A 23,859-nucleotide genomic window follows, 5' to 3' on the forward strand; every position below is an offset into this window, starting at 1 on the left:
AAATACTAATAGAGCTATAGATGCACTATTATGAAACACTAACTAGCAGCTTCGTTTGAATTAGGAGGTCAACATCTGCCCATTTAAAGAAGTCAGTTTGCTGTCAAATTACTAAGGTGTAACTATTTCTCACGAGCACCACTAGATTTACGTGTCTGCTGTATTAAAAAATGAAGTAATCAGAAAAAAAACAAACAAAAAACTCTTCATTTTATGGACATGGAAAGGAAACATACAATTTTGTTTTCTCAAGACAAATTATGTTGATTTTAAATTTTATAAACAAATTATGAACCAATATCAAATCTAGATTAATATATTTATGATTCAAGTCACTTCTGTTTAATCATCATGTCACACACTGTCCTAGAGAGTCACAGCCTGTTTGTAAACGTATTTCCCAGATATATTACTATTTTAAACTCCAGAAAACATACGAAACTTTTTTTAATGAAACATTCTTTGTTTTCAACTTACCTCGTAATCACAGCTTCCCAGTGGCTCAGCGGTAAAGAATCTGCCTGCAGTGCAGGAGATGGGTTCAGTACCTGGGTGGGAAGATCCCCTAGATGAGGGCATGACTACCCACTCCATTATTCTTTCCTGGAAAAACCCCATGGACAGAGGAGCCTTGCGAGCTACAGTCCATAGTGTCTGAAAGAGTCTGAAGTGACTGAGCATTCAGGCATGCTCCTTTTTGAATTTAAAACATGTAACTGTAATTAAAGCTGAGTGAAAGTTTATATTGATATTTGTGAAAAAATCCTTAGTAAGGTTTTTATGGAGAGCTTAGATGACTCAATTTGAGAACTGAGCACTGGAGAAAGAGAGGTATGGGATACATGGGCTTTGTGCTGGGGACTAGGTATTCCTGGATTCACAGAGGTCAGAACAAAGTGGAGAGATAGGAATTACTGGGGAAAAAATATCAACCTAAGATTCATTGAAATCTAGTGATGGAGAAAGGGCCATTTGATATAATGGGTTTTATGTGTAATTGTGAATATCCTGATATTATCTAATAAAATGAGAGAAGCAGTGGGAAAGTAAAATCATTTAAAGATATAAAATATATCTTCATGTGAGGATTCAATGAGATAGCATATGTAAATTATGGTCATGGGCAAAATGGTAGCAATTACAACTCCTATAGTTCCTCTTGATGCTACTAGATCAACAAACCACTTCAAACTGAAATAGCTTTTTTCTTAGTAATTTTATTCTTAATTATATGTCTTTTGTACTGTCCAAAAGGCAAATGTACTTACATATGCTTATGTATTTGTTTTGATATGAACAAACATTGTTTGACATTGAAAAAACTGTTTTGGAGCCATATTAAACACATAACAAATGAGGAGAAAGAACAAGAACATTATCTGGATGCCTAGACATATCTTCATGGGGCATGATTTTCTGTTAGAAGAAATAAATGAAGACAAGCACTGACTCGATGGACGTGAGTCTGAGTGAACTCTGGGAGTTGGTGATGGACAGGGAGGCCTGGCATGCTGCAATTCATGGGGTCGCAAAGAGTCGGGCACAACTGAGCGACTGAACTGAACTGAAGCACTTTGTTGGGCAGAGTATGTTGAGTGAGATTTTTGACTATGTGAGAAATGCAGAAGAACATATGGGGGAAAAAAAAAACTGAACTGGAGATGTCTCTTTCCTCACATACTTAGTAACTGAAGCCATGAGAATAGAGGAGATAGCCTGAGGAGGCAGTGGTGTATGTGAGAGTAGAAATTCAAAAAGAAATTTGAGACATCCCAGCATATAGTGTTCTTCCTGACAAGAAGAACCCTGAGGAACTGCCCTAAAGAGATGCTGGTATGAGAGAAAACGTGGACTGAACATGGAAGGAAGTAGTGGTCCACAAGGTTTCAGTTCAGTTCAGTTCAGTCGCTCAGTCGTGTCCGACTCTTTGCGACCCCATGAATCGCAGCACGCCAGGCCTCCCTGTCCATCACCAACTCCCAGAGTTCACTTAGACTCATGTCCATTGAGTCCGTGATGCCATCCAGCCATTTCATCCTCTGTTGTCCCCTTCTCCTCCTGCCCCCAATCCCTCCCAGCATCAGAGTCTTTTCCAATGAGTCAACTCTTCGCATGAGGTGGCCAAAGTACTGGAGTTTCAGCTTTAGCATCATTCCTTCCAAAGAAATCCCAGGGCTGGTCTCCTTCAGAATGCACTGGTTGGATCTCCTTGCAGTCCAAGGGACTCTCAAGAGTCTTCTCCAACACCACAGTTCAAGAGCATCAATTCTTCGGCACTCAGCCTTCTTCACAGTCCAACTCTCACATCCATACATGACCACAGGAAAAACCATAGCCTTTACTGGACGGATCTTTATGTCTCTGCTTTTGAATATGCTATCTAGGTTGATCATAGCTTTCCTTCCAAAGTTTAGGGAAGCTGAAAGGTCAAGTAAACTAAAGTGAAACGAATAATTTTTAGCTTCAGCTGGGCAAGTTATAAAAGCTATTTTTAAAACATTCTAGTATATTTCAGTCACATTCAGATTTCTCTGTTCATAACAAAAGATCTTGAGCTTGGAAAACTTAGGGGACTTTACCTAATTTTATTAGGTATATGTGTTACTTGATGGGTTTGCAAAAATGTATTATACTTAATTGAAATAAAGTAATTAGCTCAACAATTTAATAAATTCTAGGTTTGGGAGAGGTATACCATAGAATTTTTTATACAAACAATTAAAATATAAGTTCTCTAAACATCTTAATTTTTTATTATTCTGAAATAAATGACATTTGAGGAAATAATAAATAAATAAATAATATTAATTAATATTAATAAATAATTTGAATATGTAAAATAAAACCATATGAATTATTGGTATGTTAACTATGCCTTCTATACATGTACTAGGTATATTGTTTTTTATATGGTTGGAGGAGGTTTGGTTTTTTAAGAAAGGTAATAGAAGTTGAGATACATGACCTTTTTGTGAATTTTACCTCTTTCTTAAGGTGCTCAAGCACTACCTCCTCTATAAAATATCCGCTCTAGGCCATCTTCTTGATGGAATAAATCATTCTGCCATTGTATACCCACACTGTAACTTGGGTACAGTGAGTAAATTTTAACAACTGCTTTAGATGATGGTACCTATTAACTAGGTCCTATGCATGGAGTCTTATGCTTCTGTGCCACTAGTGCTTAGTTTACAGCTTAGTATGCAGTATCAGCTCAAAGAATCTTTATAAATTATTGTAATAATTTTCTTGGAGAATATAGATTATGGAAATAGAGATGATCTTACATTATTTTAGTTTAGAGAATGTGAAGCCTCCCTTTATTTTCAATGTGACAGTACTGACAGTCTGAGGTAATAAATGCCTTGCTCAGAAAATTATTTCTTATGAAAGAAGGATTTTAATCATCATAATTTAACCTAGAAATACATGTATAAAATTATTAACATTACTGTATTTATTTTGGAAAACAAAAATGCACCAATATAGCATTTGGGATATATATATATATATATGTATATATATATGAAGTAAAGTGAAGTGAAGTTGCTCAGTCGTGTCTGACTCTTTGTGACCCCATGGACTGTAGCCTACTAGGCTCTTCCCTCCATGGGATTCTCCAGGCAAGAGTACTGGGGTGGGTTGCCATTTCCTTCTCCAGGGGATCTTCTCAACCCAGGGATTGAACCCGGGTCTCCCGCATTCCAGGCAGACACTTTAACCTCTGAGCCACCAGGGAAGCCCCATATATATGTAAAAGCAGAGACATTACTTTGCCAACTAAGGTCTGTCTAGTCAAGGCTATGGTTTTTCCAGTGGTCATGTATGGATGTGAGAGTTGGTCTGTGAAGAAAGCTGAGTGCCGAAGAACTGACGCTTTTGAACTGTGGTGTTGGAGAAGACTCTTGAGAGTCCCCTGGACTGCAAGGAGATCCAACCAGTCCATTCTAAAGGAGATCAGCCCTGGGTTTTCTTTGGAAGGAATGATGCTAAAGCTGAAACTCCAGTACTTTGGCCACCTCATGCGAAGAGTTGACTCATTGGAAAAGACTCTGATGCTGGGAGGGATTGGGGGCAGGAGGAAAAGGGGACAACAGAGGATGAAATGGCTGGATGGCATCACCGACTGGATGGAGTTTGAGTGAACTCTGGGAGTTGGTGATGGACAGGGAGGCCTGGCATGCTTCAATTCATGGGGTCACAAAGAGTCAGACATGGCTGAGCAACTGAACTGTACTGAACTGAAATATATGTCCACCTCGTTGAAACCCCATGGACTGCAGCATACCAGGCTTCTCTCTCCCTGAGTTTGCTCAAACTCATGTCCATTGAGTCAGTGATGCCATCCAGCTGCCTCATCCTCTGTCACCCTCTTCTCTCTCCTCCTGCCCTCAATCTTTCCCAGCATCAGAGTCTTTTCCGATGAGCTGGCTCTTTGCATCAGGTGGCCAAAGTATTGAAGTTTCAGCATCAACATCAGTTCTTCCAATTAATATTCAGGAGTTGATTTCCTTTAAGATTGATATCCTTGTTTGATCTCCTTGCTGTCCAAGGGACTCTCAAGAATCTTCTCCAACACCACAGTTCAAAAGCATCAATTCTTCAGCACTCAGCCTTCTTTATGGTCCATCTCTCACATCCGTACATGACTACTGGGAAAACCACAGCCTTGACTAGATGGACCTTTGTTGACAAAGTGATGTCTCTGTTTTTTAATATGCTAAGTTTGTCATAGCTTTTCATCCAAGGAGCAAGTTTCTTTCAATTTCATGACTGCAGTCACCATCTGCAGTGATTTTGGAGCCCAAGAAAATAAAGTCTCTCACTGTTTCCATTGTTTCCCCATCTATCTGCCATGAAATGATGGGACCGGATGCAATGATCGTAGTTTTTTGAATGTTGAGTTTTAAGCCAGCTTTTCACTCTCCTCTTTCACCTTCATCAAGAGGCTCTTTAGTTCTTCTTCACTTTCTGCCATAAGGGTGATGTCATCTGCATATCTGAGGTTATTGATATTTCTCCCTGCACTCTTGACTCCAGTTTGTGCCTTATCCAGCCCACCATCTCGCATGATGTGCTCTGCATATAAGTTAAATAAGCAGTGTGACATTATACAGCCTTGATGTATTCCGTTCTCAATTTTGTACCAGTCCGTTGGTTCATGTCCAATTCTAAGTATTACATCTTGACCTGCAAACAATTCTCTCAGGAGACAGGTAAGGTAGTGTGGTATTCCCATCTTTTAAGAGGTTTTCACAGTTTGTTGTGATCCACACAGTCAAAGGCTTTAGAATAGTCAGTGAAGCAGAAGATGTTTTTATCTTAGCAGCTTGAAATCGTTCATGAAGGGGAATTTACACCATAGAAATCAGTGAACACTACAAATATGTATTTCAGTTGGTTATTTGTTTTACTTGGTTTTGTTTTACTTTGGAGAGCTGGTTGTTAAACCAGGCACATCACCTTTTCCTCTGTTTGGAGTGCCTCTCTCCCACATGTGTGGGATGCTGGTTTTTAACCAAAGACTTGGTTCTGTGACTACAGTTGCTTAGGCTAGTGGCAAACATACACTGTGTCATTTATAGACAATTGAAAATAATGTTTATTCTATGCTATTACCATCTAACATTAATTATTATTAACCATATCAGGCTGACCCTCTATGCATATATTTACTAATCAATCATTTAAAGTTAAGTTCCTTTACCTGGTCACAATGAAACCAATATATAAGCCAGGTTGGAGAGGCTTCCTTGCCTTATTATTTAAGCCTAATCACCTCTGAATGGTCTGACTAATCTTCATATGGAAAATATCTGCCATTCCTGTTGTTATTGTTGCTTTCAATTTATACAGGGCTTCCCATGTGGTGCAGTTGGTAAAGGATCCACCTGCCAATGCAGGAGAGGCAGGTTCAATCCCTGGGTCAGGAATATCCCCTGGAGTAGGAAATGAAAATCCAGTCTTGTATTCTTGCCTGGAAAATATAGGGGTCCCCATAGTACATACCTATGTTTTCCAAAATTCAGTAAAAGAGTCACCACTTTCTGAGAGACTCAAAAATATTCAGAGACTTTAATTGAAATTATATAACATTTTTTATAATCCTATATGGGAATAAATTAATATGCTTTTAATAAAGATTTTTGTAATTAGACAACATAACAAAATGGAAAAATAACCCACAGAAAATTCAGGTAGTAAAACTAGGTCTCAACAAGTATATAGATCACTTGCCAGCTGCTCCACAAAGAGTATACTGAGCAGAGTATCTGTGAAGTTTACTGGACTAATACCTGTGACATCTAATTATATCTAAAACAAAAGGGGAAAAAAAGCTGACTAAAGGAAAGCATTTTTTCATAAACACCTAAATACAGAAAATACCTCTGAAATTACTCTGGAGGTGGTTGGCTGCTTTTGTTCTTTTTCACTTGCTAAAATTTAAGGAAAATTATGATTCACCTGTATTGTTTGGCAAACCAAACCATTAACTGAATTTATTACGGTAGCTCATCAGTATTTGCAAAAACTTCCAAGAAAAGAAAAAGGAGCTTATTAAATGTAAATGCAAGGTTTTATGAATCAAAGGCTTTGAAATTTTAGCAAGTGAACAAAGAGTTCACACAGGTATACAGAAATACACAATGGCAAATTGGGCAGAATTAAAAAAACAAAATTGCATCATAACTCTGGATTCTCTGGGAAAAAAGGTCCATTAAAAAAGAAAAAATGTTCAATCAACTCTGAATCTAGATTGCAGTATTTCCCCAAATGCACAACCAATGGTTTCTCCTTTAGAACAGCTTGGGGGACTTTTCTTGACATTTATGTTTCATTACTTTCATTATTACTACTAGACCAAATTGGGACTTCTGTATTCAGCATACTTCAATGGGCTTCCCTTGTAGCTCAGTCAGTAAAGAATCTGCTTGCAGTGCAGGAGATCCAGGTTTGATCCCTGGGTTGGGAAGAGCCCCTGGAGAAGGAAATGGCAACCCACTGCAGTATCCTTGCCTGGAAAATCTCAAGGATCTTATGGACAGAAGAGTCTGGTGGGCTGCAGTCCACGGGGTCACAAAGAGTCAGGCACGACTGAGCGACGAACACTTACTTACTTATTTAGTGGTATCTAAGGCCAGCTCACTATCACGGAACTGGAAATTGTGGCCCACCAAAAAATTTCTGGGTTTTACCAGACTTTGTCTTTTCCCTATAGTTTCCATTTTGGAGTATAGGTAATTCTATCATAGACTGATATGCATGTACAAAATTACTTTTCTATTTATTAGTATAGTAGAATGAAACCTCTTTTGTTAAGTTTAGGTAGTTAATCTATTTTATCAGAATACTGGAGTGGGTTGCCATTTCCTTCTCCTGTGGATCTTCCCAACCCAGGGATTGAACTCAGTTCTCTGGTATTACAGGCAGTCTCATTGCAGGTGGATTCTTTACGGACTGAACCACTGGGGAAGCCCCTGTTTTACCACAGATAGAGTCTAGTTAGAATTTTCTCCTAAAGAGGAATGCTAGATGATTCTGACTTAATTCACGTTTTTCTCAGAATCTATTCTCCAGGCAGCCATATTGCCAGGGATCCTTCCTTCTCTATTGCCCATTTTTGTTCTCAGCACCTGATAATTCATATTTATCCAATATATCAATTCATTTAAGATATTCACTTCTACTAAAACACTTCTTAAATTTCCCTGATAGCCTTTCTGTATCAATGTTTCTCATTAAAGAAACATTGATTTGTACTACCTCTGTCAATTAATCATTAATCAATCTTCTAGTCTATTCTTATTTTCTTTTTCATATCAAGTTCTCCGGTATCTTGGATTAGAATCCTCTAAGGCTACACTGAAAGCTTCTCTTTATTTCCTCAAATTCTCAGAACATTATATGAGTCTGTTTCCTGGATAGTCCATCTTTTATTCAGTATTATCAGTGACCTTATACTATCTCATCAATATTTGAATTAAAAAGGAATTCATGGTTTTCTTTCATTTTTCACCATAGGAACTATAAAGAGTTGCAATTATGCTTATCCTGAATGTTTTCCTTAGGACAGAATTGCTCTATAGTAGAACAATGCCTGTCTTCTTCCTGAGTGAGGGTTATCCTCAAAATCACAAGGTCAGCTACAATTTCATGAATGCCTACCTTACTGGACATGATTGACTGTTGTCAACAATGGATAGTGAGAAAGGCTAGTCCCCTATTCTATTCAATTTATACTTACATGTGAATTCTTAGTCACAAACAGCTATAGATTTTCAGCCTCAAATAAACCATTCTCAAGCTTTGGGGATTTATGGTCCTTGATTAAAATGCATTTTTACCTGATGTTCTTGTGAGAAAGGAGTTGCCTTAGGAATATTCATGAAAATGAATGAGAACAACCAATACCCAGTTAACCACTAAAACTCACTTTAAGTCAGAAGGCAGAGTTTTTTCAACTTCTCAAATTCAGTGGTCAGATGTTATAATGTAGAGGCTCCTTCCTCTTTGTCCTCAAATCTTCTCTCTGGGGCTATTATAAACTGTATAATACATATCATAAAGTCCAGAAGAAAACCCCCAGTTTATGGCAAAGATATCAAAATATAAACTGTGAGTTTCTTCTTTGTGTTGGCCATGGTACATAAACTCACTTCAGACCAAAATCTGACTGACAACTTTCCAAATAATCAGACAGAAAATACCTCCTGACTGTTGTTTAGTAATTGCCTCTCTGACAAAAATCTCATGGGTTCTCAGTGACAACCCAGTGTATAATTCTGCTCTGACTATTTTTTTCTCTCTCTTACAGATGGGTTTTGACAGCAATTTTTTTTTAAATTTCTTAGGAGAGCTATTTTCTATTATTTTTTTCCCATATGTGAAAAGGGAGAAATATTTCCTTTGCCTTCCAGTTGAACTTACTGCTCTCCTTTCTGTTTTATATTCTTGTATTTTCTAAAACCTGTTGACATTTACACTCATACTTACTGTACATTTGCTATGGTTCATGGATAAAGAAAACCCGAAAGCAATGAATTTCTTGTCTAAAAAGGGATATGCTTTCAAATGGCAATTATGTTCACTTTCTTTAGGATCTCTTATTAACCAGCTTCTACCACAAAAGATGCTATGGTGATGCTACATATGGGAATGATCTGGTTGATCTAAACAGAAATTATTTTTCATTTGCAAAACTGATGAACTTTATTGGTAAGATTTTTCCCTTGAAGAAGTTTTTATTCTTTTAGCATTTATTTTGCTTTATAAACTCAGATTAACCACCCTTTTGCCTTATGCTTAGTGAGACAACAAATTCCTCCAAGTGGAGTTTGTACAGCCTAAGATTTGTTTATTTTTTGTGTGTTTGCTTTTCAGTAATTTTATTTATTACTTTTCATTTTATATATCTAGGTTTAATTTTTATAAAATACATGAGATTGAAATCTGTTTTTCCAGACTGCTAAAGACATTTGAACTAATAATTTGTGTTGAATAACTGAATTTCTGCTTTTCCTTCAATGTTTAAAATACCTAATTTATCATGTTAGAAAGTCACATTTTTGGGTCTGTTTCTGCACTCTCTCTTCTGCTTATTATTTCTTTTCATCATTTTATTAATCAACGTCAAAATATTTCAGTTAATGGATTTTCCTAACAGTTTTCATATGTGAAAGGCTAGAAGTTTAAATTATTTTATTGTAAATCTTTTTTTTTCCTTCCATCTTTTCATGCTTAATTCTCCAGAAACTTTATAAATCAACGTGTTAAATTAAAAAATGACCTCTGGGCATCTGGGGGGATAAATTCCATTTTGTGTATGCATTAGAAAGTATCGATATATTAAAATATATTTTCCTCAACCAGAACAAATTCTACACTAAAGACGTCTTCTTTATATGCCTAGGTCAAAATTCTGACAAAAGTCTATTGGACTAAAATATAATAAACCGTACTCCTTTCAGGAGCTCCAGGAGGAGAGTATATTTGCTGCTGTTTCAATTTCTAGAGACCTCACACATTCCTTGTGTTCTTTCATCCTCTGTGTTACAAACTCTCTGATGCTTCATTCATTGGCACATCTCTTTCTGACTTAATTTAGGAAAAGTTCTCAGTTTTAAGAAATCATGTAATGATGTTTGAAAAGTCTCTATTGGCATATAACATAATATTTTCGGATTTTAGGAATTAGAGCTATCTTTGGGGGTTAATATTCTGTCTACCACAATTATCTGAGAACTTTCTCCTCTTTTAATTTATAAAATTTATTTTTTTAGATTTCTACATTCTTTTAGTATTAATAAGGTTCTGTTTCTTTATAAATTAATTTTAGCCTCAAGTTACTTAAGATACAAAAGATAAAAATATCGTTCATTTAGTAATTCTACCAGGTTTTTTTGATCACCCACCAGTACTCTATTCTAGTGCCTGGAATCACATTATTGAACAAAATGGGAAGAAAATTCTGCTATCTTGAAGCTTACTTTTCAGTGCTTGTATAGAAAATAAGCAAGAAATGAATAGTATGTCAGAAGATAAATAGTTATCAATAACAACCAAAAAAGGAGGGAGGGAAACAGGGTAGAGGGTAAAGGCTATGATTTTATGTAAATGTTCTAATTAGGTGACATTTGGTCAAAATATAAAGTATGTTGAAGGAGTGAAACAAGTAGATATTGAGAAGGTTACTCCAAGCAGAGAAAACTTCAAAGATAAGACCCAACAGCTGAAACATGCTGAAGAGTTAAAAATACATGAAGAAGACGGTTGTACTGAGAAAGGCGGACCAAGAAACGGAGGAGCGGAGGCTGCAGAGATGTAACTGGGGGCTGGATCACAGACCGCTGTTGGATTACTCCAGGCTTTTGTGAGGAGCTTGCTTTTACTACGTAAAATTTTAATCCATCAGAGGGTTTAGAATGAATGGATACCATGACTTATTCTACGTTTAAAAAGAATTTCTGCTGACTTCTGTATTGAGAAGGAGAAGGCAATGTCAACCCACTCCAGTACTCTTGCCTGAAAAATGCTATGGATGGAGGAGCCTGGTAGGCTGCGGTCCATAGGGTCGCGAAGAGTCGGACACGACTGAACGACTTTACTTTCACTTTTCACTTTCGTGCATTGGAGAAGGAGATGGCAACCCACTCCAGTATCCTTGCCTGGAGAATCCCAGGGATGGCAGAGCCTGGTGGGCTGCTGTCTATGGGGTCGTACAGAATTGGACACGACTGAAGCGACTGAGCAGCAGCAGCTGTATTGAGAATAGTCTTTAGGTGAGTACTGAGAGGAAGCAAAGAAACTGTTAAGGAGGCTACTGCAATGATCCATAGGATAGATATTAGTAATGTTGGCAACAGTGGTAAAAGTGGGAGGAAATAGTCTGATTCAGAATATACCTTGAATTCAGGCATATATAATTTGTCGATGGAACCAGTGTAAGGTATGAGAGGAAAAAAAAAAAAATTAGTGAGACCTTTAAGAAGACTATGTCAAGATTAGGTTTCAGAGATGAAGTGGGAGGGAGAGACATGAGCTGGGTTTTAAAAATATGAGACAAATATGAGACATCTATTGAATATCAAAGAAGAATATTAATAAGGAAGCTCAACAGATGAATCTGGAAATAAAAATTAAGTGCTATAGATATGAAAAATAGAAGGATGGGTAATATATAGCTATGAAAGCATCTTAGGGATTGAATGCTTGTAACTCCCATATTTAGAAGCTACACATTTGAGAAAGAATCAGCTAAAAAAAAAAAAAAGAATAGGGCAGACTAGACCACAATCAAGAAAATGGAGTGATAAATTGCACACCAAGAGAAAAACTTCACACACACACAAAGAATATTTATTGGCAAAAGATCTTTGAAAAAAAGCTATTTTTAGTGGAATAGTAATAGCAAAGCCCAAACTGAAATGGATTAAAAAAATAAAAGATGGGTTAAATTGAAAAGTTGAATATTTAATATGGAACTTAAATGAATTCCAGATGAAACAAACATATTATGTGGGAGAAGGAAGATTCAAAGATGATAGCAAGAGTTTTCCTCTTTATAGTTGGAAGGATGAGAATGGAATTTAATAAGTGAGGACGACTTTGAGGAGTTTAGTTTTCTTCTAAAAAGAGAAGCAGAAAAAACAGAAAGTTCCATTCCTCTGGGATTGACATATATAATTATGTTTGAATTCTTGTTATGAGACCACTACAATGCTCTTCAACTCATGGTATGATCTCTATATTCCTCTTACTGAAAATTGGAATGTATTTGTCTGTCATAAAACCATCTCATATTTTCCCCTTTTTCCTGTGTCTTTACTCAAAGACTACTGGAATTGATTAAAGTAACACATTTTCCTCCTTTTTAGATATGCTTAAAAGTGTTTTATTATTTGTATTTCTGGGAATACAGTAGACATCCCATGAGATCATTTCCTACCTCTAAATGTTTAGGTATTCTGGAGAAAATAAATCATTTTTAAAAAATGCATTGCTCAAATTTCAAAATTGAAAGGAACTCCCAAGGTTATTTGGAGAAGGAAATGGCAACCCACTACAGTACTCTTGCCTGGAAAATCCCATGGACTGACGAGCGTGGTAGGTTACAGTCTATGGGGTCGCAAAGAGTCTGACATGACTGAGGGGCTTCACTTTCACTTTCCCAAGACTATTAATATAAATAGCAATAAAATATATGAGAAACATAGCTAAAAGTCAAGAGGGAAAGATGGAATGATGCTGTTTTAAGATTATTATATAATGCATTAAGTAGTATCAGTTGAAGCTGGAATGGGACCTGTCGCATTGCAGGTAGATTCTTTACCAGCTGAGCCACCAGGGAAGCCCTAACTGTCATTAGAATACTACATTCAACAACAGTAGAATACACATCTTTTCAAGTGTACATAGATATGCTTCAAGATAGACCATATTTTGGAAGGCTGTATAAGTTTTAATAACTTTAATTTCCATCACCAAAACTAGGAGGAGAGAGGGAGGTAGCATTGCCTCAAATTCCTCTCAGTATGGAAGTGATAACTACAGAAATGCAGAATCAATTGTTTGAATCCTAACTTCTCCTTTTACAACCTGTATGCCATCAAAAGGTTTATTTAATACACACAACTGTGACTTTTGGATCTATATAGCAGAAGTATTAATGTGATAATATTTGCCTTTCATTAGGTCAAAAGTTAAATGAAATTTTTCTATTGAAGTTTTTGTTATGTAAATATTGTATAAATATTTTCACCTTTTACCAAACACACAGCTGTTTCAGGACACAAAAATCAATCTTTTTCTGAGTCCATTTTCATTAACCTTTTACCTCTGCTATTCATGCATTATTAGCTATAATTTTCACAAGAGTACAAAACTTTCTTTCATGGGAAAAATGTAGAAAAATAAAGAGCATAAGCAACAAACTATGAAAAAAATCTCATGATGGGAATACCAGACCACCTTACCTGCCCCCTAAGAAACCTGTACACAGGTCAAGAAACATCAGTTAGAACCAGACATGGAACAACAGACTGGTTTAAAACTGGGAAAGGAGTACATTAAGACTGTATGTTGTCACCGTGCTTATTTAACTTATATGCAGAGTACATCATGGGAAATGCCAGGCTGGATGAAGCTCAAGCTGGAATCAAGATTGCCAGGAGAAATAGCAATAACCTGAGATATGCAGAGGACACGACCTTAATGACAGAAAGCAAAAAGAAACTAAAGAGCCTCTTGATGAAAGTGAAAGAGTAGAGTGAAAAGTTTGGCTTAAAACTCAAAATTCAAAAAACTAAGATCATAGCATCTGGTGCCATCACTTCATGGCAAACAGATTGGGACATGGCAAACAAAAGGAAACAGTGATAGACTTTATTTTCTTGGGCTCCAAAATGGTGACTGTAGACATGAAATTAAAAGATGCTTGCTCCTTGGAAGAAGCTATGACAAATCTAGACAGCTTATTTAAAAAGCAGAGACATCACTTTGTTGACAAAGACCTATCTAGGCAAAGCTATGGTGTTCCCAGTAGTCACGTACAGATGGGAGAATTGAACCATAAAGAAAGCTGAGCACTGAATAAGCGATGCTTTCAAACTGTGGTGCTGGAGAAGACTCTTGAGGGTCCCTTGGACAGCTAAGAGATCAAACCAGTCCATCCTAAAGGAAATCAACTGTGAAAATTCATCAGAAGGACTGGTGCTGAAACTGAAGCTCCAATACTTAGGTCACCTGATGCCGACCCATTGGAACAGATCCTGATATTCCAAAAAACTGACGGCAGAAGGAGAAGGGGGCAACAGATGATGAGATTGTTGGATGGCTTCAATGAGTCAATGGACATGAGTTTGAGCAAACCCTGGAAGACAGTGAAGGACAGGGAAGCATGGCGAGCTGCAGTCCATGTGTTTGCAGAGTCAGACAGGACTGAGAAACTGAACAACAACAAGAGCATATGATGCTTTGATTTCAAAATTGAAACCTCTCAAGAAATATCCTTCAATATTAAACTATTTATTCAAGTTTAAAGTAGTCCTACTCCGGTGGCTCAGCTGGTAAAGAACCCGCTTGCCAATACAGAAGATGCAGTCTTTGGGTTGGGAAGACCCCCTGAGAAGGAAATGGCAACCCACACTAGTATTATTGCCTGGAAAATTCCATGGACTGAGAAGCTTGGAGGGCTTCAGTCCATAGGGTCGCAAAGACTTGGGTGAGCAAGGCGCAAAGAGTTAGGCAGGCACTAAAATAGATAGAATTCAAATAGATAGAATTCAAAATGTCAATATCTATTCCTTTCTTTCTTAGACAGTTCAACATATTGTTTTTTTTTACTATTGGAAGAATTATGCATATCATACACTTTTAAAAATATAGTCTTTATCTCAAAAGAAATTATTTATATGTATACATAGAGGTGGGAAATTGAGTAAATCATTTTCATTCACAACATAAAGACATCAAACTTCTTTTTAGAAAGTTATTGACAGAAAGATACTTTATGTTACAGTAAAAGTTTTAGATTATTTATGTGAATAGTATGTGAAGTAACATGTATAGGTGAGGAAAAAATGCTTGGAAACATATATATTAAAATGTTAACAGTATAAAGATCACAGATGATTTTATTTTCATGATTTTTTTGCATATTTTGAAATAAATGTACATTACTTTTGCAATAAGAAAAATGAAACAAAAATATATTTAAATTAAACTGTTGATTGAATGATGGAATGATTGCATTTATAACTATCAAGTTAGACAAACATGCGATTAGTTTAGTCAGATGCCTTATTTTCACCAGAACTGACTAATGTTTGGTTCACCTAAATTGACCAGCAATCTGTTCTGGTAGCTGTAGGCATACTTGAAGTACTTTGGAAGAAACTCTGGACCTTGAACATAGTTTGCTTTATTTTTAACAATAATTTTTCAGAATTGATTTATTGCTACCTATGCTGCCTTATGAATATATTAGTTGCCCATTGGGCATTCAAGTGGTGAATAGACTAAATCTCTCTAATTACAGAGGAAATCAAGATGTGTTGACATCTCTACTATCTGGGGGAAGTGACAACCTAGGTGCCTGCCGCATTCTGACTTTCATGCTACATTTGTTTGTATCAAAAATTCTCTGTAAAAATAATTTCTCTGGAAGTAGCTCACAGAAGAAAAAAGGTATACGTTTTATCAGATTTGTCTAGTCAGCTGTGACATCAGTCCCCTCCCATTCTTACAGATTTAAAGTTCCAAGAGTAAGCAACAGAACATAGTACATTAATAACCTCTAGGATCCTTTCCTCTCAAGGCTGGTGTGGGGCTGCAGAAATGGCATGAAACTGGGGAATAAGAGATGGGGTTCTGGTCATGGTCCTTATTAAACCTGTCAGTGAAACTTGAATGTAATTCACTTGTTAGTTAGAGAATTAGACTAAATTTTCTCCAAGCTCCATTTTGGATTTAAATTTCTGTGACTTTATTTTTCATTTATTTCTGGATTTAGAAGGGAATTAGTTTAGTAAGCCTTTAGGACATTTCCATTTTTCTTAAACAGTAACTTTGATCTTTTTGCAAAGTTTTCATGGCACGTTTTCTCTCTTAATTCCCAAGTTTCATTTTAACCATCATCAGAAAAAATATTTTCTTACACAAAAGAGTTTGGACATTTATATCATTTGCTTCTAAATGACTTCAATCATTTGATAAGTGTGGCTACATTGTTATATTTTTGTAATATCTACCTATCAACATACAGATGTACATATGAAAAACATACACATGAAAAAGCTATGTGAACCTTAATTTATGAAGTTTTCTTGACTCCTATATTTCACAACTTCTGATAAATTAAAAAATGCATTTTCTTAATAGTGATTAATTTTCTTGCTTCACTAATCAAACAGGGAAATTTAGGAAATACATTCTTTTTTATGATTCTCAGATTCCTAATTTGCTTAATTTCTAATTTGTTTAAATGTTTAATTAAGAACAGTGCAGCTAATATAGCTAAAATAAAGTGAGCTGAAAGATAAATGTGGAGCTTTTTCTTACAGCACAGTTAGGGGTTCTCTGGTAGCTCAGCTGGTAAAGAATCCACTTGCATTGCAGGAGACTCCAGTTTGATTCTGGGTTGGGAAGATCCACTGCAGAAGGGATAGGCTACCCACTCCAGTATTCATGGGCTTCCCTTGTGGCTCAGCTGGTAAAGTATTTTCCTGTAATGTGGGAGACCTGGGTTTGATCCCTGGATTGGGAAGATCCCCTGGAGAAGGGAGCAGCTACCCACTCCAGTGGCCTGGAGAATTCTACAGACTGTATGGTCCATGGGATAGCAGAGTCAGACAGGAATGAGAGTGAATTTTTAATCTAATCTAAAAGAACAGTGCAGCTAATTTAGCTAAAATAAACTGAGCTGAAAGATTTATGTGGAGTTTTTTCTTATGGCACAGATATGGTCCACTTATTAGAAATAAAACAATTCTTAGATATTTGTGAAACTTTTGGAATATAATTTGTATTTAAAGATACATTTCAGGATTTTTTTTTTTAAGATCAACAATGTATGTTTACCTCTAAAATAGTGTATTGGTTGATTTCCTTAAAATTTCAAAATTAGTAAAAAGAGAATATTTGCTCCTTTATTTTCTAGGAGATCTTGAATGATTGACAACATATTTGAACTCATTAAATCAATAATCCAGAAAAAAATTAGAAATTATTCAGTACATTTAAAAGCAACCAAGTAGAACTCACTTAATGACTTCAATTAAATGGTAGCTAAAGTAATTTCTTAAAAGTCTCTTCCTGGTGATCACTGTTTGTCATGTCTGAAATTATGAAAATTTAGGAAGTGTGTTTCAGTCATATGTTTTAGTATGAAGCTAACCAAGTTCAGGTCAATTTTATCTAATCTATAATGGATTTTGATTGTCCTGAACATATGACTTGCAATTCATGCATTTCAAAAAAGAAAATAATCTCACTTATTTTCCTCTATAAGTATAAATATATTTTTACTAATCAGTTTTGTTTCCCTTTCTTGTCATACTCCAGCTTCTGTTACTTGAGCTGTTTTACTCATTTCTATTTCTACCTTTTGTGTATCACCGTACTTGACTCACAGGAAAAAGAGGCACCTCCATTATACTAATTGTCAGAATGATGCCGGTGCTTAGTCAGTCTCAGTCGTGTCCGAACATTTGTGATCCAACGGACTACAACCGCCAGGCTTCTCTGTCCATGGGAATACTCCAGGCAAGAATACTGGAATGGGTTGCCACACCCTCCTCCAGGGGATATTCCCGACTCATGGATGGAACCGGGATCTCCTGCATTACAGGCGGTTTCTTTACCAGCTGAGCTACCAGGGAATGCTGTCTACCATGACATTAATACCACCAGCTACTATAACTTGTTTAGAGAACTTTGTACTTTTTAATGTGCATAATACATGTGTGTTATGAATCTCTTTATCATACACTGATTTTTTTCAAGATGGAAATCTCCCCTGAGATATGTAGTAGATTTCAACATTGAAATCAAATCTCTAATTTCTCTATCCTTGACCTTTGTCTTGTAAATTTGCAGCTGTACATAATCCCCTGTCCCTCCACTCATTATGTTTTGGCCAATAGGATGTCAGCAGATCAGATGCAAGGAGCATTGAAAAAGATTTGTGTAACTGAATTTTTGTCTCCTATTCTTGTGCCATCACAGTGTAGAGAAGATGCCAGTTTGCCTGCTGGTCACCCAAGGAGGAGAGACACATAGAGATGTCCTAGTTCAAAATGACTCAGCTGACCCTTTGACACAAGAACAAGGCTGACAGAGATCGACCAAAGCTCCCAGCTAATACTCAGGCTTGTGAGAAGTAAACACATACTGTGCAAGTAAACACATGCTACTGAGGTTTCATTCTTGTTTGTTATACATTAGATTCGAGGTGATAACACACTGATAGAAGAACTTTCCAAAATCATCAGTCATATCATTAATAGTTATAGAAAGACTGGCTATCTCAAAGATAGCTTTCACAATTGATATTGATTTATCTGATGAAAAACAAAGGCCTGAAATGCCAAAGGAGAAAAGAGAAGATTGAGATATGCGGACTCAATTGATTCTTTTTTTTTTTTTTTCCCAGCCATGTTTCTCACTTGAATTTACCTTACTTGGGGGGTTCTGCCTTCTCCAAGGTTCAGCAGGTCAGAACTATTTCCTAATTGTTGGTTTCATTTTACTTTTCTCCCCTCAGATTCATCAGGCACTACTCCCCTACCTGATTTAAATCATCTAGAAAATGCCCTATTTATTGCACCTAGTTGAGTTTTTGTTTGTTTTGTTTTAATTTGTTTCACTTCTACTGTAATTGTATTATGATATCATAGGAGATATAAATGAAAGTGCTCAGCCCACAACCCTGAAGCAGATTATCATTAGGAGGTGGATGGTCTCTACTATGTTGTCATTGCTTAAAAAACTGAATTTCTCTTAGTGCCCTTTGGTGAAGAAGAATAAACTAGGCATAAAGTTCAGGATTTTTAGTTCTTATGGCCAGGAAAATTATATTGAAATATAATAGTTAATTCCCTATGATAGTTGAGTAATTATGCCTTTGTTTATAGTATTTTTTTTAAAGTAATACTGCTTTTTAGTCATGTATTTAAAATAATAGCTAAGTCGCTAACTAAAGACCTCTTTCAGTATTGAACATGTTTTCTAATCTATCAAGCAATAGTGTAATAAAACATCCTGCATGACACAATACTGTAAAACACTTCAACATATCCTTATGAGTATAATAATTAAATTTTATTTGTTAATTTAATATTTTATAAAGTTATTCCTTAACTCTGTCTCTGAAAAATTAGATTCAAATTAGAGAATTTTATAATAATAATGAAGAAATTAGTTACAATGAATAAGAAAATTCCCATCCTTTGCAACTTAGTGGGTCAATTTAATGAAAACTGGAATCTGTTCAAATTTAACTCTTTTAAAATATCAAAGAGTTTGTGCACAGAAGATTCAATCACATCATATTTATATAGAGAATTTTGGATTATGCAAAGTAAAGTATTCATTATTTATGGAGTGTCGCAGTAGTTATAAAAGTTGGCTTTTCTATCATATTAAAATTCCACCAAAGAAAATAAAAACTAATAACCTTCCAAAGAGTGAAATTTTTTTCTACTAGATATACATTAATTAAAGCAAAGTTAAATGAAATTTAAAAGCATATTATCATTGTTTGCTCAAACAATAAAATTACCTGATCATGCAGTCATTAGCTTTGAGTAGTTTGCTCTGAATTAATTCCACTCTGTCGGGAGATAATTACAAAACTTTCTAGTTTTTAAGGTGTGCTGAGACACGAAATTATGTTCTGTAACACATGCTAAATTGGACTATGGTCAGCATAAACTAATGGAACACAGAGGATTTACTTTCTTTACATATCAGACCACTGCTGTCTTCAGTTGTAACAGTTAGTGTAAACGTTTATACCCAATACCAGTCCCATACATTAGGAAACAGTTTTGTCTCACTTCCAAATTTACCTTGGTAAAACTTAACGAGTCTGTTAATAAAATGATTTGAAGCTAAAGACACTGTGTATGGTTCCAACTTCAGGTTATTTGGTTCTTTAATAACAGCAATTTTTGTAATGATCTTCTATTAAAATACTGTGCTGAGCTATTATTTACATTTTTAAATATATAGACATTTTCACTGTCATGAGAAATGAAATTGTTACAAATTTGATACATTCTTACTTATGACATGGGTTATCTTTCTTAAGATATGATTTTTTTTGATGAATAGATATATAATTTTATATTTTTTATTACTTCATTTGTTGTTTTATATTTTAAGTATAACTACAGAACAGTGGAGGGATAGACCTCATAGAACATCACTACAGGAGTAACAAAGACTGGTATCTATGATAACCTAGTACCTAAACATATCTAAATTTTGTAGGTGACATTGTACCCTGTGGAAATACTGTATTTTTAGTACCTTCTGAACAAATAGTGGTCAATAGTGCATAAATGAATGCAGATATCAGACTCTCCCAGAAAGTTTCAGAAAACAGATTAATTTGGCTGGTACTTTTTGTCTTTGATGTTTCTTTTTTTTTCCTGGCTAAAATCCAGATTCATGAACTGAAGCTATAAACTGACTATAAAGGAAAGAACAGATTCAAGTTGACCTAGATCCATTTTTCTAGTTATTTGAGGTAGAGGGGGAAGCCCTCAATCTTCAGTCACTAGCATTTAGAATTTTCTTGCATACAAATGGACTTAATCCTTAATAGTAATATCAGATTTTAGCCAGACTCTAAGTTCAGTTCAGTCACTTAGTCGTGTCCAACTCTTTGCGACCCCATGAATTGCAGCACGCTAGGCCTCCCTGTCCATCACTAACTCCCTGAGTTCACTCAAACTCATGTCCATCGAGTCGGTGATGCCATCCAGCCATCTCATCCTCTGTCATCCCCTTCTCTTCCTGCCTCCAATTCCTCCCAGCTTCAGAGTCTTTTCCAATGAGTCAATTCTTTGCATGAGGTGGCCAAAGTACTGGAGTTTCAGCTTTAGCATCATTCCTTCCAAAGAACACCCAGGACCGATCTCCTTTAGAATGGACTGATTGGATCTCCTTGCAGTCCAAGACTCTCAAGAGTCTTCTCCAACACCGCAGTTCAAAAGTATCAATTCTTTGGGGCTCAGCTTTCTTCACAGTCCAGCTCTCACATCCATACGTGACTACTGGAAAAACCATAGCCTTGACTAGACGGACCTTTGTTGGCAAAGTAATATCTCTGCTTTTGAATATGCTGTCTAGGTTGATCATAACTTTCCTTCCAAGGAGTAAGTTCCTCTTAATTTCAGGGCTGCAGTCACCATCTGCAGTGATTTTGGAGCCCAAAAAATAAAGTCTGACACTCTTTCCACTGTTTTCCCATCTATTTCCCATGAAGTGATGGGACCAGATGCCATGATCTTCGTTTTCTGAATGTTGAGCTTTAAGCCAACTTTTTCACTCTCCTCTTTTACTTTCATCAAGAAGCTTTTTAGCTCCTCTTCACTTTCTGCCATAAGGGTGGTGTCATCTGCATGTCTGAGGTTAATGATATTTCTCCTGGCAATCTTGATTCCAGCTTGTGTTTCTTCCAGTCTAGCGTTTCTCATGATGTACTCTGCATATATTTTAAATAAGCAGAGTGACAATATACAGCCTTGACATACTCCTTTTCCTATTTGGAACCAGTCTGTTGTTCCATGTCCATTTCTAACTGTTGCTTCCTGACCTGCATACAGGTTTCTCAAGAGGCAAGTCAGGTGGTCTGGCATTCCCATCTCTTTCAGAATTTTCCACAGTTTATTGTGATCCACACAGTTGAAGGCTTTGGCATAGTCAACAAATAGAGATAGATGTTTTTCTGGAACTCTCTTGATTTTTCGATGATCCAGCGATGTTGGGAATTTGATCTCTGGTTTATATGCCTTTTCTAAAACTAGCTTGAACATCTGGAAGTTCATGGTTCAGATACTGCTGAAGCCTGGCTTGGAGAATTTTGACCGTTACTTTACTAGCATGTGAAATGAGTGCAATTGTGTGGTAGTTTGAGCATTCTTTGGCATTGCCTTTCTTTGGTATCAGAATGAAAACTGACCTTTCCAGTCCTGAGGCCACTGCTAAGTTTTCCAAATTTGCTGGTATATTGAATGCAGCACTTTCATAGCATCATCTTTCAGAAGTTGAAATAGCTCAACTGGAATTCCATCACCTCCACTAGCTTTGTTTGTAGTGATGCTTTCTAAGGTCCACTTGATTTCACATTCCAGGATGTCTGGCTCTAGGTGAGTGATCACACCATTGTGATTATCTGGGTCATGAAGATCTTTTTTGTACAGTTCTTCTGTGTATTCTTGCCACCTCTTCTTAACATTTTCTGCTTCTATTAGGTCCATACCATTTCTGTCTTTTATCGAGCCCATCTTTGCATGAAATGTTCCCTTGGTATCTCTAATTTTCTTGAAGACATCTCTAGTCTTTCCTATTCTGTTGTTTTCCTCTATTTCTTTACACTGATCGCTGAGGATGGCTTTCTTATCTCTCCTTGCTATTCTTTGGAACTCTGCATTCAGATGCTTATATCTTTCCTTTTCTCCTTTGCTTTTCAGTTCTTTTCACAGCTATTTGTAAGGCCTCCCTAGACAGCCATTTTGCTTTTTCGCATTTCTTTTCCATGGGGATGTTCTTGATCCCTGTCTCCTGTACAATGTCACGAACCTCCGTCCATAGTTCATCAAGCACTTTATCTATCAGATCTAGTCCCTTAAATCTATTTCTCACTTCCACTGTATAATCATAAGGGATTTGATTTAGGTCATACCTGAATAGTCTAGCAGTTTTCCCTACTTTCTTCAATTTAAGTCTGAATTTGGCAATAAGGAGTTCATGATGTGAGCCACAGTCAGCTCTTGATCTTGTTTTTTTTTTTGACTATATAGAGCTTCTCCATCTTTGGCTGCAAAGAATATAATCAATCTGATTTTGGTGTTGATCATCTGGTGATGTTCATTGTAGAGTCTTCTCTTATGTTGTTGGAAGAGGGTGTTTGCTATGACCAGTGTGTTCTCTTGGCAAAACTCTATTAGCCTTTGCCCTGCTTCATTCTGTATTCCAAGGCCAAATTTGCCTATTACTCCAGGTGTTTCTTGACTTCCTACTTTTGCATTCCATTCCCCTATAATGAAAAGGACATCTTTTTTGGGTGTTAATTCTACAAGGTCTTGTAGGTCTTCATAGAACCGTTCAACTTCGGCTTCTTCAGCATTACTGGTTGGAGCATAGACTTGGGTTATTGTGATATTGAATGGTTTGCCTTGGAAATGACAGAGATAAATCTGTCATTTTTGAGATTGCATCCAAGTACTGTATTTGGGAATCTTTTGTTGACCATGATGGTTACTCCATTTCTTCTAAGGGATTCCTGCCCACAGTAGTGGATATAATGGTCATCTGAGTTAAATTCACCCATTCCAGTCCATTTTAGTTCGCTGATTCCTAGAATATTGATGTTCACTCTTGCCATCTCTTGTTTGACCACTTCTAATTTGCCTTTATTCATGGACCTAACATTCCGGGTTCCTAATGGATGGAGCCACAGCAAAAACAATACCCAGTTGTGGATGTGACTGATGATAGAAACAAGGTCTGATGCCGTAGGAAGACTCTAAACATCTTGCTAAATACTTGGTGGTGGTTTCGTTGCTAAATCGTATTCAGCTCTTGTGACTCCATGGACTGTAGCCCTACTTTCTATGGGAATTTCCAGGCAAG

The sequence above is a fragment of the Ovis canadensis genome, chromosome 1 (assembly GCF_042477335.2).
Source record: "Ovis canadensis isolate MfBH-ARS-UI-01 breed Bighorn chromosome 1, ARS-UI_OviCan_v2, whole genome shotgun sequence".
In the NCBI taxonomy this organism is placed as follows: domain Eukaryota; kingdom Metazoa; phylum Chordata; class Mammalia; order Artiodactyla; family Bovidae; genus Ovis; species Ovis canadensis.